This window comes from Passer domesticus, chromosome 1 (genome assembly GCF_036417665.1).
Source record: "Passer domesticus isolate bPasDom1 chromosome 1, bPasDom1.hap1, whole genome shotgun sequence".
Taxonomy (NCBI): Eukaryota; Metazoa; Chordata; class Aves; order Passeriformes; family Passeridae; genus Passer; species Passer domesticus.
In genome coordinates this window covers 83,266,216-83,284,193 of record NC_087474.1, presented here as the reverse complement: position 1 = coordinate 83,284,193, position 17,978 = coordinate 83,266,216, and the positions used below count along the sequence as shown (strand labels likewise).

At 35.3% G+C, this 17,978-nt stretch overlaps 1 protein-coding gene across 4 annotated transcripts in view; it reads right to left on the bottom strand.

The window, feature by feature from the left end:
• Positions 1 to 12,285, bottom strand: part of CDH10 (cadherin 10) — a 94,782-nt gene extending 82,497 nt beyond the window's left edge. The window contains exons 1-2 of one of the 4 annotated variants that reach the window (XM_064427489.1): positions 12,142 to 12,285; positions 11,721 to 11,935 (exon numbers count right to left, since the gene is read on the bottom strand). The gene's annotated coding sequence lies outside the window, so the exon portion shown is untranslated. The other 3 variants (XM_064427509.1, XM_064427500.1, XM_064427515.1) reach the window with 3 other exon arrangements.
• Positions 12,286 to 17,978: the final 5,693 nt, after the last annotated feature.

Genomic DNA, 17,978 nt, shown 5'->3' with positions numbered 1-17,978 from the left:
AGTAGTTTCCAGCATAAATAATGTATTTACTTACCTAAAATTCTAACTAAATTATGCACACTGGGATTGAAAGAGCAAAATCTACTGTTCAACAGGTGCCATTTGAAGAAAGGGAATACAAGGAACTTTACAGGAGAAATGAGGAGATTCTAACATTTTTTTCAAAAATTTATTCTGAAATTGTGCTATACATATTTCCAGGCTTTTCTGAAGACAATCGCAAAATCATTAACTTTTCACCTCCAGAAGCCCCACAAATAGGAAGAATGACTTAAATTTACTATGTTTCCTCTTCCCTCCCTAACTTCAAAGAAGACATGGATAGACTGAATCATTTCATCTTTCTAATGCATTTGCCTACCTACATATTCTTTTTAGCCCTTAAACTGATTTTACCTCCCTCTTATCCACATAATACTGTCTGCAAATTTTCTTAATCTCATTGGAGACTTTCTCTTTGGTGACTTATGGCATGCTGCAGCATCTTTCTGTACCTGTACTTGCTCTTTTGCCCATCTCATTCCACGTTTCATGGGAAGCACACTGCCTGACTTTTTTGAAGCTTTTAGAAGAAAGTACATTTTAAAAATGACTTCAACTAAAAGTTTAAAAAAAAAAATCTGTCCAAAACGGATAACAGAATTCTACTTTCCTCCTCTTTTAATAATCTTTAAAATATTCTGTACTAAGTTTGTATTAAATGTATTAATCCAGAATAAGAAGACAGGAAGATATTGGCAAATATCTATCTAGAAAAATTTTTAACATTTAGTTTGTGAGGCCTTAAGCATTACACTTTTCTGTCTGTGTTTCTATCAAAACTTTGACACATATTTAGATTTGTCGTTCTTTTAAGAGCACATACATCTCATCAATTCACTGGAATGAGCAATTACAACTCTTTCTTTAGTCTCTTACCACTTTAGTTTTGCATTCTATTACAGGAGGCAGATATAGAAAGAGACAGAAGTATTCAATACTTAACTGTTAAGGGACTTTTACTGGGATGAGGAGGAAATAATCACATTATCACATAACTGTACAAAACTGTTGAAATTCTGTATCTTATTACATTACTGTTATGATTCTTCTTTTCATTCCAGCTGCCAGGCAAAAGAGTTTTATACCTAGCTAATCTTAATCAGAGAAATCACACAATCTCTAACCAACCAAAATGAAGGCTTTACCTGTTGACAGACTTATCATAGTACACAGAACTTATCACAGTGGTATCTCAGCTACTGACTGATTACTAAAAATCACATTCTAGTGACTAACATTTTAATATTTACCATATAATTGCCAGAAAAATATATATTGAATTTTTATCCTTCTAATATTATTTTCTGTACAAATATAGAAAGCATATAGTACACAGAGAATAATAGTCATGTGTACAGAAAGTAATGATAACGTGTGACATGAAAAGAACAGATGGGATCTTACAACAGTGTTCTCATTTGGTACTAATTCTGATTGATAGTATTTCCTTCTTCAGCTGGGAGGATATTATAATAACTCACAAAGTAAAAACCTGACAACTATTTTCAATAACTACAACATATTTGGATGTTATTTGGACAGGACTATAAATTTCTTTTTTTTAAGAATAAAAACATCCTTGCTTTTGAAAGAATGAGAACCCACCACCATAAGTAAAAGCAGGACAGACATCTCGATTTTCTTTCCAGCTCTTTACAGAGAATAGTATATTTGCATCTGGAAACTTTGATCAGGCTGGAAGTTAGAGATAAGTAAGCAAATATGGACTATTGTAATGAAAACTCCTTCAGAAACTGAGCAAGAATGTGATCTGTACTGATTACAGATACCTACAAGCATTATCTTTAAAACCTCCCGGTATTAAGCCAGTATTTATTTAGCACAGAACCAAAACTACTCATTTTTCTGAATCCCAATGAAAATACCAAAAAAATATACAGCACTCTTGTGCTGTTCTTGCTCTTGTTTTTGGATGCAGGCTGGTATGAATTTTCCCAAGCCAAAACCAGAAAATAAAATGAAACACAAGAATGCTATCACAGATCCTGGCTTTCTGTTAAACATTACAGGATGCTGAAGTGAATATAGCCTTGAGCTAGCTAAGTATTAAAGTATTCTACAGAGATGTAATGCACTGCTACAATAAAAATATATTGACAATTGCCTTGAACCAGTTAAGTATGTTACAGAGATCTAATGCAGCAGACTAAAAATCTATTTCTATGCACTAATGACAGTCAATTTTTGTGAGATTTCTCAAATCGATACTTATAGGCTCTTAAAAAGCAAGAAAGCCAAAAATCAAAGATAGTTTTGTGCTATGCATGAATTAGTTTGTTATTTTACAGTCACTATTAAAATTCATACGTACATATCTATCACCAAACCAAGGTACATTTTTGCTAAGCTTAGAAAATACGTTCTGAAAAGACTACTTCTTTGTTTCATATAATTATCGTCTTGCCACAAGATGGCACCAAAAGATTAAAAATATCTGCATTCCTAAGGTTCCCATCTGAAAAAAGGAACACTTTTCAGGGAATTGCACAAGAAATGTCTTCAATATTTGACTTTCAATTTGGTTAGCAATTTATGAATATCATTCTGCTTACTTTGACAAACTACCAAAATGTAGAGACTTACCATAGAGTTAAAGGAGAAAAAAATTGTTATACTAAAGCTTAGGTTTCCTACAAATTGCAAAGAACTAGCTGTGGACATTCAGAATTATATATTTCCTCTATAGGACAGGGAAGTAAAAACCTATCTAGTATATTAATAAAAACTGAACAGACACAATTAAAAAAAAAAAAAAAAAAAAAAAAAAAAAAAAAAAACCCTCCGTTTATTCCGTTTATGAATTATGAATTATTCCTTTACTCCACTCAACTATCCCTCCCAAATGGAATTTTAAAAAAATTATCTCAAATTTTTGTGCTCTTTAAAAAGCTGTGTCATATATAAAATGAAAAGTGAAGAAACTGTTTCTATCTTGTAGGATATCATATTGTCAAATGAATGCTTTTCTATTCCCACAACAAAACCTCATCCTGTATGAAGGGCATTACTTTATGACATGAACAGCCTGGAGTGCACTAACTGCATAAAACCAAACCAAAACCAGACCCCACAGTCCCATCCATGCAGGACAAAAAAATTCAAACCATAATCACTTCACTGGCAATTATTTCATGTAACACGTGCCTAATAAAATTCCAGCAAAACTACTATTAAAAATTGTTTCATAACCTCTAACCAGAAAGAAAGCAAGCATCTCAGAAAATAAAACTACAAATTTCAGAGCTGATTTCAAGTGACTATAGGTTTTTCCTTTAAAGAAAAACGTTAAGATTATAAAATAAATATGTTTGTGTCAGTATTGTCCTGTTCATTATCAGTATTTCTGATTGTACAGAAACACATTAAGCTACCTTCAAACATTTTTTTCTGCAAATCACTTCATTTTAGCTCATATATTTTAAATGCTAATGGATTACCCTTGAGAAGTCAGCACTTGATTAAACATCAGATCATTGAGATGAATTCTGTTTACTTAGATAGAATTGAATACTTTGAAGTATACTATTTTTGCTGTATACTTATTTTGCTGTCTACTTTTTTTGCTATCATCATGCCATTATGACATCACATTTTTTTTCATTTTGTCTTCCTCATAACTAATAGCCCAGGCTTAATCCACTGTAATGATAACTAAATCTAAACTTCTAAACTTTCTAAACTTATTCAGGGATGTTTTTGTGTTGTACTTTTTTTTTTTTTTCCCCTGGGAAAAGAAGGATTTTAATACACTAGAAGTAGAAATATACTCCAACCAGCATACCCAGAGTAACAAGGAACCAGTCACATCACTAAAATGATGCAATAGTCACGGATACCTCTAAGGCAAAACCGCCTATGTGGTTTTCCAGAAATTCAGCAGGAATCACATAACTGGCAGCTGTGGGACTGATCCACCTAGGCTGCTTTCATCCCATCAGCCCTGACTTTCACAGCCTGTCCAAGTGGCAAAACGACCTCAGACCCCACATGGACAAGCACTTACTAGTTGGATCTTGACAGCTGCAGCCATGGAGAAAGGAAATGGCAGGTATTTTCTCTCCTGAATGTACATAAGCTGAAATTTAACAAGAACTCACTGCTCTGTTAACTTAGGGGGTCCGGTCCTGTAATTTAGAAGGCTGAACTACTTTGAGCTTTACCACTGGTTTGTAACTCCAGCTAAGTGGCTGTTGCTAGAAGTAAAAACTTAAAAGCTCATTTCTAAGTTCTGTTCTAAAGCACAATATAGCGAATACCATTTAATAACCCTGAAAGCAGTGAAATGTATTTATACTGGTATGAAAAATAAAAAAAAACTTCTGATTTCATAGATCAAATAATTGGTTTTTCATTGTCACAAAATTTTAGGCATCCAGTTTAGAATATCTCAAGCCTAGTGACCTTTTTTAGTCACATTATAGATCCTTAAATTCTTGAGAAGATTTATACTCATCAAAACTTTAATGGGATTATTAATATAATGCACTATGTCTTAGTTATTTTTTCTTTCCTAATTCTCATTATTCTGGCCTGAAATAAAAAACTGAAGAAAACCAACCATATATCCAGGATATATTCACTAATAGCACATGTGTTTCAGAGTGATTCAGATGCTTTGTTAAACAAGGATAGAAAGAATAAATGTATCATTTTATCTTAACTTTCCATCCTGTACAAATATTCCACATATGTGCTTAAATTTTAGAGAAGAGCTCAGTTTTTTTCTGGTGATCAGAATGATTAAGTACTCTCTAAATAGTATAAACTAATAAACAAGAAAAAAAAATATTTTACTACCTTAAGAAAGGTTTTCTCAAATTAATTAGACTAATCCAAATACTGTTTGGTTTGAACCCACCTAAGAAGGGAAATTTGAAGGAACAGCATAAACTATTCGATAAAGTAGTACTATTAGAGAGGAAAATCCATCTACCTCTATCTGTTCATATTCCATTCAGCTGTGACTACCAGAAAACAAAGTAATTCCAGTAACACGTGGTACAATTGCTTTTCACTTCTTATCAGAAACTTAATAAAATGCCCCTAAGTCATGAAGGTACCAAATGTACCTAACATGCCTGGGACTCTGTTCACCCATTTTAATCAAGATTCCAGCATGAGTGCTATCTTCACCATGAGGGCCACACTCTCGCTCAAGGAAAAGAGCGCATCTCAGCACACTAATGTCAGAAAATAATCTTTGTCCAACAGAGGGGGGAAAAAATCACACTTCCCTAAAATGATTCTCACGATAGTGAGATCCCACTCTTCCACTTACCCTAGAAATTTCTGCCAAAAGACTGTGGAAACTATCCCTGAGAGAAACAGAATTAGAAGACTATTTATTTATGACTATACTATTTAAAACTTGGCCATGGGAAGTGGAAAGCAAAAGTATATTTAGGGAACTTTGATGTAACATGCTTAAGTAGATATTAAAATATATTTCATGCCATAATGAAATGTCTTGCTTCTGCAGTCTCAGAAGCAAGGAAATTTTTTGATTTGGCTGCAAAGTAATTAGGAGCTCCCCATTAACACATTCATAAATTGAGGTCTACACTTACTTATACTATTACTTACTGCTTAATATAAGACTTTTCTAATTAACAGCGCTTTTATTTTTTAGCAAAAAGTCAGGAGAGCGGGTAGTAGCTCTACATAGATTATGCCACAGAATCAAACTTATAATGCATGAAAAAACAATATAGCATGAAATGGTAAAAATATTTAAAAATTGTGTCCCATATTAAATAAAAACCCCAAAAATTAGAAGGTATCTCTACTCTTAACAAAAATATTATCTATAACATGATGTAAACTTTTTGTAAAAGATTATTTGCATAATTTGTTATCAAAATTTATTTTTACAGGTGGAAAGAAAGTAAGAACTGAAATATTGTCATTCTCTTGCTTCAATTCATCATGTTTGGTGATTTTTTGTGTTAAACACATTCAGTTGGGTTTGTTTCTTTCTATGCTTTCTATTTTTCTTGGGTTTTGTCTCGCAATTATTTCTAAAAACTGAAAGTCCAGATCATCTTCTGAACAATCTCAACATTTAAAAAACAAACATGCAAATATACACCCAACAGTAGCTTATGAATTAGCACATGTAAGCTTTTAGAAAATGTATTACCTATAATTTTACTGACATACAGAAACAATGACATTTTATCATAGAGTCATAGGAAGGGTGGGGCTGGAATGGACCTGAGAGATCTTCAGCATTAGGGAGTTTCAAGCCCCTCCTACCATGAGTTATGATGCCACCCATTAGTGTGGGTAGGATATCCATAGCTTCCCTGGGCATCCTGTTCCAGTGCCCCACTACCCTACGAGTAAAGAATTTATTCCTAATATCTAATCTAATTGTCTATTTTTAAGTAATTTTCTGGTGACACAGAGGTAAAATGGATGTGCATTTATGATTCCCAGTTCCATACACCATGGAAAAGGCATCAGGGAAATGACAGCTCACCACCTCAAAGAGAAAGGAAGGAAATGATGCATTTATGGGATAATTTTTCTTGGAATTCTTAGAATCAGAATAAACCAAATCACCCTCCCTCTATTCTCAATATTAATTCCAAATAATTACACATGGTTCGGGTTCATCTACATTTTCTCACTCTCACTTAAAATCTCATAGATTTACTCCACGTATTTTGTCTTTTGTGTAAGATACAAAATGTCTGAAACTCTCTTGATTAAGTCTTTGATACTTAAAGGAACTAATGACAAAATGCACAGCTTCTAAGTTTTCTAGACACAGGTATATCTCTATTTGTGATTGCTATTAGGAGAGTATGACAATTAGGAAGATAATCTTTGCATACATTAAACAGATGGAAAATGTGGTAGACACATGAACTAAAAAGTTCAGTTTTATATATTTAATGTTAGTTTGGGGAACAAAAGTTAACAGTCCTCTAGGACACTGAATTTGGAGTCTTCCTAATAATACTGCAAATTACATTGTTATACATTCTTCATGTTCATAAAATCTGGATATTATAGCATTGCAGAGTTCATGAGGATTGCAGTCATCTTTAAGGATGACGTTCTGGTCTGGATAAGTGGTGTTATATCATGTTCTTTATGTTGTAATGCAAAGCATTGCACCAGGGTGATACAATGAACACAATCTGTAATGTGGTAGGTGATGGAATATTAACAATAAAATATATATGTACATACATTTATATATATCATACCATATACAGTTCCTCATGAGAAAATATTTGAAGAGGGTTTTTTTTTGTTTTCTAAGAAAATAGAAGAATACAGCTGTAGCTTTGAAGCAACTGAATTCTGGAAACATCTAGTTTCAAGTAATTTCTTTAATCATTACATAAACACACACACATGAACTCTTCATTACATGATTCCCTACTGTTTTAAATATGGTTCAATATTCACTTTGAGTTACAATTGAGACCATAATAAGTTACAAATAAAAACTTCAAGTGAAGAATGATGTACATGTGGGAATAATATTAAAACGGACACCTCCCATGTTGCTTTTCATTATATCCAATTAACTTCCTAAATCTTTGTACTTCCCTGATGCAGCCTGGTGGTACATGTTACGTATTTCCAGGTAGCAGACCTGAGTTTGCACCCCAGGGCAGATCCCCTGTGACAAGCTAGGAAGTACCTGTGAGATGCTACTAGAGCTTTATGCCTCCTGCTGGACACACTCCTATAACAAAATAATGATAAACATTATATATTTCATCAAAGTTAATAATGACTAGAAACGGTAGTGGGACTCGCAGAAAAAGTCAAGTAATAAAAGGCTGAATTAAATTAATAAAGAAACTTTACAGTATTCTGCTTCCTAGAATGCAAGCCATGTTTAAAATAAAGGTTGTCCCTGTTTTACCTCTACTGTAAACACACACACACATTTGAGGTAATTGTCTCTGACATTAAATAATCAGGAAGGCTGCATGTAAAAATAAATGTGTATAAGGCTTCAACTGGCAATTTTTTGCCAGATAGCCCACATATTAAAAAATAGACTGATAGGCCAGTAGAGAGAACACAAAAGCTCAATAGCCTTTGGCTGGATGGTGTTCTGGCTTCCCTTCAGATGAAAACAGAGCAAAAGAAAAAAAGTGTTCAGGTTCAGCTGATACCTGTTGTTTTTTGGGGTTTTTTTTCTGTGTGCAGTAATGCAGTCTGGTGACTATAATAAACACAGCTCCCAGAGAGGATAATTTTTTTTCTGTTGTTCTCTTGTAGAGTCATTAACCCAGAGAAAGAGGCATGTTAAGGAAGTCACCATGCCAATGATTCAAAGCTGAAGACATGTAAATCCAGGGAGCAAAACACAAGCAACTTTTAATATAGGAGTTCCTCTTGGCCTAAAGAGAGATATGGAGAACATTTAGAGCTCACAATACCATTGCTGCTTCTTTTATTTCTTTTTGCTTTTAAGATTTCCCAGAAGTTAGACAATAGAGGAATTATGGGTTTTTTTCTCAAAAGGCAAGTTCACATCAGCATATTTGAAAGTGCAGAATGTGCAGCATGTGTGCTTTTTAATCACCTAATGTTTCAGTGAATTGCACCTTTAGTTTCTATGAGCTTTCATTGATAGTTACATACTGTTCAGAGCAAATGAAAGTGTGCTGTGATGTGGCATCCTTGTGGCATCACTACCCTGTATGTAGTGAAGTTACCCTTCATAATATTTTACTCAGGCATATTTAAACTGTTTTTTTACAAGATGGTTTTTACTTTTCTAATTTCAGTTTTTCCTCCTTTACAAAAACCAATGTATCAAATAGTATGTTAGTAAAAAAGCTCATAGCAAATGCAGTGGTAATATAGAACAAATAGTGATGTGGTTCACTGAAGTCACTCACAAAATGTTTCTTACACCCTTATATTCTGCCCACATAGTTAGTGGGGTTTTTTCTATTTCTGTCAGTCACATAATTAATAATAATGTCAAAGAATTAGCCATAGAGCAGGTTTTTTTCAAATATATGAAGGACAATGTGTGAAGTCCAGTTACAACACCTTGGTGTTCACAAACATGAGTTCAGGTGATAATAATGAATGAATTAAAAATCATGTTGTCATAACCCCATATTCACCCCATTACTACTATTCAACAATAGTTCAATCTTACTTTGACCCCCTGTACCAGTGCTGCAACCTAGTGGAACAAAATTATACTCCTTTTCAATCAGCCTGTAAGTATGGTTAGCAGACCTAAAAAAAAAAATAAAAAAATTGCTTGCACAGAATTATTCAGATGAGACAGGGTCTATTTCATTTATTTCTTTCCTTGGAAAATCACGTTGAGATCAGGAAATTACTCTCTCAGAATCAGAGGCGGATATTATCTTCAAATTAACCTTTTCTGACTTTTACATTTAATGATTTAACAAGGGAAAAAACTTACATCACTTAGCTGAAATTTGTATACTGCTTTGTATGTCTAGATGTGTATTTTTTTAATCTCTCTTTACATTTAATTAATTCTATGCTCATTTTCCTTCATATATAACATTTTTTCTGCATTTGAACTATTGCTAAGCACAGAAAAGAACAGTAGAGCCAGTGTCTACTGTGAGCACATTTCAGTATTTCATCATTCTTTAAAGACCCTTTGTCTATTGAGAGCATGCAAGTGTGAAATTTTAGTATATCCATACTCATTTATTCTAATGCAAAGCCAAAAAGATAATTTAGGAATAGATAAGATTCTACATACAGTCTTTTAAAGCTGTATTTTGCTATTTTCTTTTCCACAAACTGTTTAAAGTATTAAAAATGTAAATGGTTGGTAAGGAAAGTAGCCAAGATATATTTTCCAATGCTACTCAAAGTAACAAAAAAATCAAATAATCAGGATCAGTTTTCTGCTTAAATATATGCATTATAATCAACATTCTTGAGACATTTCAGTGTTCCTATTTAAGTGTACATCATTGTCTTTACACCACACATAAAAAACCACAGAAATAAATATAAATTAAAATTAACAGAAACTGCTGCAGAAATTATTACCTATTCATTCAAACTTTTATATAACAAAGTATATAAAAATATGAGCCCTCAGGCCCAAACTAGATTGAGTTGATAATCCAAGAAGTATTCTTCTCTTGACATAAACCCATAGTGACTCTAAATATGCTGGTTTGCAACTCTTGAGGAAGATAACCTGTTTCCTTCTTGCTTTCCTTAGTTCTCTTAAGTTCCTTCTTTCATTTCCTCCTCTAAAAGAGCATAGACTGCTATTACATTCAGAAGGTAAGCAATTAATATAAAAGTTTGTGTACCTGTAAAAATCTCAATAAATCCTAGTACCAGACTCGTAATATTGCTAGTAAATGGCATATGTGAAAAGGATTTAGTGATTCACAAGTGTGTTTCAGTCTCTCACTCTCTGCCTTTCCCCTCCAGTAATATCACCATGTAAATTTAAAGCCTACTGCCTTTAAAAGAAGAAGAAAAAAAGCAAGAAAAGAAAAAAAGCCCCACACTATTTTTTACAGACCTGCTTCCTCACTCTGTGCACATACACACTCACACACGCATCCACACATACATGCACAACAAGTTGTACAATTAAAAAATACCTTCAAAGCAACGGGAGTGCTGTTGGGATAATACAGAGGCTTTTACTGAAATGAAGGATGAAGATTATAGGCAACAGCTCCATTTGTGTGGAAGCAACAGAGATGATAGGTCCGTTTCCAAATGCTGGTTGCTATTTGTCACTGATTGCACGTGTAGATGCATTCTCCTAAGCTGAAGGGCTGTCAGATTTTTACAGCTGCAACTAGTATCATGTACAGTATGAGCCTATTGAAAATTTCTTATGCAGCTGAAAATGCCATCACTAGTTAGTAGTTGGGAGCATGGATTTAGATTTGTATTGTGCTGAATTAATTTAACACCACATCAAATATGGATTTTATTGCAGCATTGACAATAAATGCTCACACAGGTGCAGACTGAATTTTTCCCCCCTCCACCTTTTCCCTTCTACCCCCTGTTTTTTCCTTCTCCCTCCACTCCCCCATTCCTGAAACGTCAAACCAGGCAATTTTATCCCCATCTGTGCATTATAGCTCTGTACAGATATTTGAAATATTGCTTGTATCCACTTTGCTATCCCTCTCCACAGGGATTTCCTTCATAAGAAGCATTTTCTGTGAGTGTAGGTAATTATTCTGAAATTCAATCCAGGGCAGAACGATTAACAGTGAAAGCTGCAACAGACTTGCACAGGTATACAGAAAGTGAGGGCACGTATGTGTATGTTTCATGCTATGTTCATAACTGTTACACTATGAAACGTGTTTTTTTTCAATTCAATTAGACTTGTTCCCCCATACTGAATTTTCAAGAACTGACTGTAGATGGAAACTGGTGCTCAAAAGACAGGCTGTGTACTAAGAAAAAAAAAAAAAATATAAAATGCTTAGTGTTTCAATCCTGAATGCATATGATATCAGTTTACTTTGAGAAGAGATATTTCCTATCCCTTGTCTCATTACTCCTGACACATATTTATAAAATGCAGAAAGTTGTATACAGTAGAACAAATATAGGAATCTCATTAAACAACATACTGCTCTAATACAATAACTGTATAATAGCAACAGAAAGAAAACGAGAACGGTTCCTACCTTTTATTCTGCTGAGAAAGTGGTGTCCACCCCAACCAAACTGAGAAACGAGCTATTAGAGTCCTTTCCTTGGTCAGTTTTCTCCTGTTATTTTTTGAGACTGATTCTACTTGGATCTAACTCAGGCTTTTTCTCCCAGCATCACTTAACTCTGGACAGTCCGGAACCAAAGCTAAGGGGGAGCTCTCCCTCCGACTGGCTTTCATTCAGAGCTTCTGATTTACGAGCGGAAAAAAAAAAAAAAAAAAAAAAAAAAAAAAAAAAAAAAAAAAAAAAAAAAAGAGCCACCACCAAAAATCAAGAACACACTCACGCGCGGCGTGCACAGACACACAGACACGCAGACACACAGACACCTCTCAGTCTCCCTCCTCCTCGGGGAGCGGGAGAGAGGCGCTGCTGCTGGAGCCGCAGCACTTACCCTGGGAAGGCTGGAGCCCGGGGAAGTGCAGGCTTCCCGAGCACACAGTGATTTGCAAGTGAATGCGGTGGGAGGGTACAGCAAACGGAAAGCTTTTTTTTTGTGAAAGCCTGTCGCCCTCCCTTCGCTGCCAGAATGGTTCTCTGGTTTTGAAGCCTAAGCCTCATCTGCTTAGCTTGTCGTAATAATGAATACTGAAAACACGTCCCCTTTTTGTGGTGTGTTTTTCAAAATTAAATGTAACCACTTCATTGTACCACCAGTGGTCTTACAGCAGTGTTTATAAAAGATATATCTATTTTAAAAAGCAGCATGCTGCCAAGTTAAAGGAAAACCTTTCAGGGCTGAGATGAAACCAGAGACTAATTATTTTCTTCACTGAACTGCTTTTTTTATTAGATTAGTAATTTTTCCTCACACCTCACTATTTTGCCTTATGATTAATACAAAACAGGACAGGTTCATATAAAATTAGGTATTTTCACATTTCCAAAGGTTCCAAAAGAAATTTAGCATCACTACTAATTCCCCATTAATATTTTCCCCCTGGTTGGTACTTGTGATGCCTGCTTTTATTTTAGTCATTGTATTTGGACTTCATATTTTGCAATGTGTTTCTTTTCATTGAGTAATCTGTATTGGTTTCATGTTTCTAATACAGCAAATTGGACTTAGCACAATCCTCCTTGGATCATATCAAGTTCAATCCTTTCATTGTGATACTGTAGAGAGTTATGTGTACATTAGTTAGAAGAGATTTAACAAATAGTCACATAAGATTAAACCAATGGATGTCAGTATTGCTCTATTTAAGAAGTGTCATAAGAGGCTTTCTCTGGTTGCAAAAAAAGTCTTCAATAAAAAAAAGGGAAAGCCAAATTCTCTTAAAACAGGGGTTGAAAAATGTATTTGAGAGTGAGGAGGAAAGTAACAATGAAAACTATTTCACTATTAAGAAATTTAATACTAAAATATGTAGTTCAATGGGTGTTGTTAGGCTACTCAGTTTTAACAGTTCTGCTTGTTTTTAGCTGCTTTCAGGAGAAAAGACAATTTAAATTTAAAAAAAGGGCAAGATCCTTACCCCAATTTACCATAATTTGCTAGTGTAACCACCAGCTGTTGCTTCCCCTTATTTGTAATCATCAGTAGGAACAGAAATGACCCATCACCTAAGCACAACCTTTTGGCAGATGAGCAAGTCAGCATTTTAGTAACATATTATACTAGCATGTGAAGATATCATCTGGAGATAGAAACAAGCAAAATGCCAAGTTGTGGGGGCAGAGGGAATCTCTTTTTACTCCCATACATGAAATGATTTTGTTTTGAAAAATTCATCTACCCTGACAGTTTTTTAATCTTTCAAGGAAAGCAATTAATTTTATTGGCTTTCATTGTATTTGGGCTCAGAAATACACAGTGCCATGTATAACGCCTCTGTAGAAAAAAAAATCCTTCCTTCTCCCTTTCCCATTCTTTAATCAATATAAAAATCAGAACTGCCATGTGCCCCTCTGCTCCTGGTTTCCAAAGACTGTAATTCTCAGATCCTTGTCTTTTCCTTTCCTGTCAAAGGACTAACTCAAGCTTCCTAGTCTCTACCACCATTTGACACTACACTATGTAAATATACATTCACAGTTTCCATTGATCCATGTGGAACTGGCAATATTATTGAGGCACGTGTGCTATCTTCCAAGTTTGCACATTTATTTGTGATAAACTGGAAGCATAAGATTTTTTTTATTTTAGGCAAATCCTCTCATATCAATCTGGAGGTAAAGTTCATGGAACTTCATTTTCGGACTGTACCAACTGTGCTTCTGTCTCCTAACATATTAGATTTAGGTTTTGATCCTGTAGCAGAATGCTAAGGATTATGTTAGAATAAAAGTCGCACTTTCAATTTAGTAATACTAACAAATTAAATTATGATGAAGGGAGGCGCAAATATGTGCAAATGTATATACATGGATGCAAAATAGCTTTTTAAAGCTGGACTACTTTTTGGATGATGAACAGAATGTTAAGTATTTTATACTAAGGTAAAAACCTCATCTCTTTTTCGCATTTTTCTCATTTGCAGCCATGAAGTTGGTAATAAATGACAATTTGTGTAAATGCACAAGAATCTATTCTACACATGCACACACACATACACACAGAGATCTATGCCAAATTTTGAAATCAAGAAAATTAATTGAATAATTCAGGAAAAAGGAGGTTAGAGACCCTGACTGTGTGCTTACTCCCTTTTCTGAGCAGTATTTTGGTACATTTCTTCTAGGGTTTTATTCAGCTGAAATGAACCTATCTTATCCTAGAGAGATATTAATTTATTCAGGCATAGTTACTGCAAGTCACACTTGTACCCTTAAACTGGACTGACTTTTGGAGTTGAGGTTTAACTCTAGAAAAGCCATACTTTGTCTCAAACTACTGCTTCTGTTGGTATGGTCAGCTGCTTAAAATTCAGTGCCTATGAATACTGATAGCATATGGTCATCTAAGGAAAAACATTTATTCAACCATATACTTATTCATACACATGACAGTAACATTAAAACAAGGTGGCATCATAACCTATTTTTAACACTGCCTAATACTTCCCATTAGAACAGTCCATTTTTAGTTGCTTATAAATTTACCAAACAAATTATATAGGATTACATTTTCTACACTGATGGTCTGCCTTGGGCAGAAATAATTTAAAAACATTTCAGCCAAAATGACACCGAAATTTCAGAGAATCGGAAAAAAGCTCTACAGCTGAAATTTTCTCACAGTAGTGAAACAACCTGCATGTTTTGAAGGCAGAATGTGAAACTCCACAGGGTACAGCTGGCCTTTGAGTCACAGAGGCTTAACAATGGGGACAGATTAGGTCAAGGAGCATGAAAATAAAGGGTGGTAGAAGCAGGAGTGGAGGCTGGAGGACTCATTCTTCTTGGACAGCAAAGGGAGAGAAAAACAACAACGTATTTCTGATAAAGAAGCAAGAAGGAAGAAGTAGTGGCAGAATAGGGGCAAAGAAATAAATTCACAGAAACTGAACAAGGAAACCTGAGCTGGGAAAAAAAGAAAAAGAAGCACACAAGATGAAAAGCCAGACAGATAAAGATCTTACCAGAGACTGTGGGGTTGCTTTTTGCCATCTCTGTCTTCAGTTTTATCATCTGAAATGAAATATCTACTACCACACTACCATGGATATGCTTTCCTTTTTTTTCATTTCTGGTTACAATATTGGCAGGGATACCATAGGCCAACACTTTTTTGCATTTTTAGCAAGATGAAAAGGTATAAGAAAGATGATAAAGAAATATCTGGAATTAGACCCCATTTTCCTAAGCATTGCTACTGGCAAATATATGTCCTACCCACTGGAATTCTCTCCACTCAGTGTTGGCCCACACGGAACATGACAGTGCATTAGTAGCCTCATGAGCCCTTGAAATATTGATCAATGTGGTGCTTGTAAAGACTCTAAACCTAGCAATGGCCTGTATGGAACCTAATGATCCTATTTCTCCATGATTTCCACATTTGGTACATTTTTTATCCCTGTAATATTGTATACAGAAACCTAATGATAAAAGTCAAGTGCTCCAAAATCAACAAAAGCCAGAATTGTTTTTTATAAATAAAGAAAACTAAACTAAAATATTGTTGAGCATATATGAAAATAAATCAATTTATTACACATATATCTTAATTATTTTACATGTCTCTTCACACAATCCAAAAAGTACATTTCCTTGCTGCACAAGATGGATTGGTTTATGGCTAAATCACAGTCTGGCAACAGTTATCAAGAAAAAAATTTGTCTTTTATGGTGGCCAGAAAAGTTTTAGGGAATGGAACCAAATGGAGGGGAAAAGAGAAGTTTTCACAATGAAAACATTCTTCTTTGAATGAGACCATATCTAATCCTCTGCCACTTACACCTGCTTGATGCTGAACACATTACTTGAACTAGATATCTTTAGTGGTTACTCTCCTGTTATGTCTGATTGTTTCCAAGTATCTGATTGAAGTGCCAGGTCTGATATAAAGAAGTGCTGAACACACAGTTTCATGTGCTGAAGTAACAGCAAAAAGTGTGAAAGTGAAGTCTGTGTGTTTTCACTCAGTCTGCCACTATTTCTGATCATGGCTTCTCTCTGTCTTAAATTCTGTTTTTTTGGAAAAGGTTAAATATCATGGCCCCAGGTTAGACATTTGGTAAGAGGACAGGCTAATGTTTGTAAAACATTAATGCTGGGAACTACAGAAGTTCTTAAGAATTATGTAAAAAAGCAGGATTTGAAAAGTGTGCCCCAAACAAAGTCATAAACTACATTGGATAATCACAATGAAGCAGAATTTTTTAAAAAGAGAATATGTGCCTTTAAGACAATAATCTAGGAAAATATAATGATCATTATGCACCACATTGTAGCTGCAAGATAAGCAAATAATTTTAATATTTCTCAAATTTCTGTAATTTTGTGTCTGAAGTTGTAGCTGTTTTCTTCTACAATGACTACATGTTCATCTGTAATGCTGATTATTTATTTGTGAAATGCCCATGAATGTACTTAGGTATGGAGTCTAGTTGGAGGCCACTTGTTAGCATTGTATCCCAAGAATGGGCATCAGGGACAACACTGTTTAACACTTTCATTAATTATTTGGATGATAGGGCAGAGTATGCCCTCATACAGTTTGCTGATGACACCAAACTGGGAGGAGTGGCTGATGGGCCATGCTGCCATGCAGAGGCACCTCAACAGGCTGGAGAAACAGCTGATGGGAACCTCATGAAGTTCAACAAGGCGAAATGCAAAGTCCTGTATTTGGGGAGGAACAACCCCACATACCAGTATATTCCAGAAATTGACCAGTTAGAAAGCAGCTTGGCAGAAAAGGACCTGGTTCTGCTGGACACAAGGCTGAACAAGAGCCAGAAACGTGCCCTTTCTGCAAAGCAGGCTGATGGCTACATTAGGCATAATACTGCCAGCAGGTCCAAGGAGGGGATCCTTCTCCCTGCTCAACACTGGCAAGGCCATGCCTGGTGTCCTTTGTCCAGTTCTAGGCATCCCAGTACAAGAGAGAATCCAGCAAAGAGCATCTCACATATTAGCAAAGACTGGGAGAACTGCAGCTGTTTGCACCAGAAAAGGCTCTTATCAGCCTGAGAGGATGTTGCAACAAGAACAGACCCAGGCACTTTCCTGAGTTGCCCTATGGTAGGACCAGAGACAATGAGCACAAACAAAAAAGCAAGAGGTTCCTCTCAATATCAGGAAACACTTTTGTCCTGTGGGGGTGACTGAGCACTGGCACAGGTTGTCCAGATGGTTGTGGATTCTCCATCCTTGTAGATATTCAAAAGCTGTCTAGGCATGGTCCTGGGCAACCAGTTCTGGATGGCCTTTTGTGAGAAGGGCTGGGTTGGATAGGACAACCTCCAGAGGTCTCTTAGAACTATAAAACTAGAACAATAAATAGTGAAGAGAGGTGATGGTAATAAAGGAACAGAGGTTCCAATGTCAAACTAAAGTGTAAGTACTCTGGAGGAACACACTGGTAGTACTAGGAACAAAAAGAAGGAGGAGCAAAATATCTCACAGTGCATGCATTAAGAAAAAAATCCAACACAGCAGTACACTATTACTCTTCTAAAAGTAGCATCGCCTCTCCATTCCATCCATCCAGTAGTGTTCATACCAGCTGCTGCTCTGACAATACCACTATTTCCTTTAACTCTCCATGCAGTCTCAGCAATGTCTTCCAATGCCCTGACTTCTGTTATAAATTCCCCTTGATCTATTGTCATAGTTAAAAA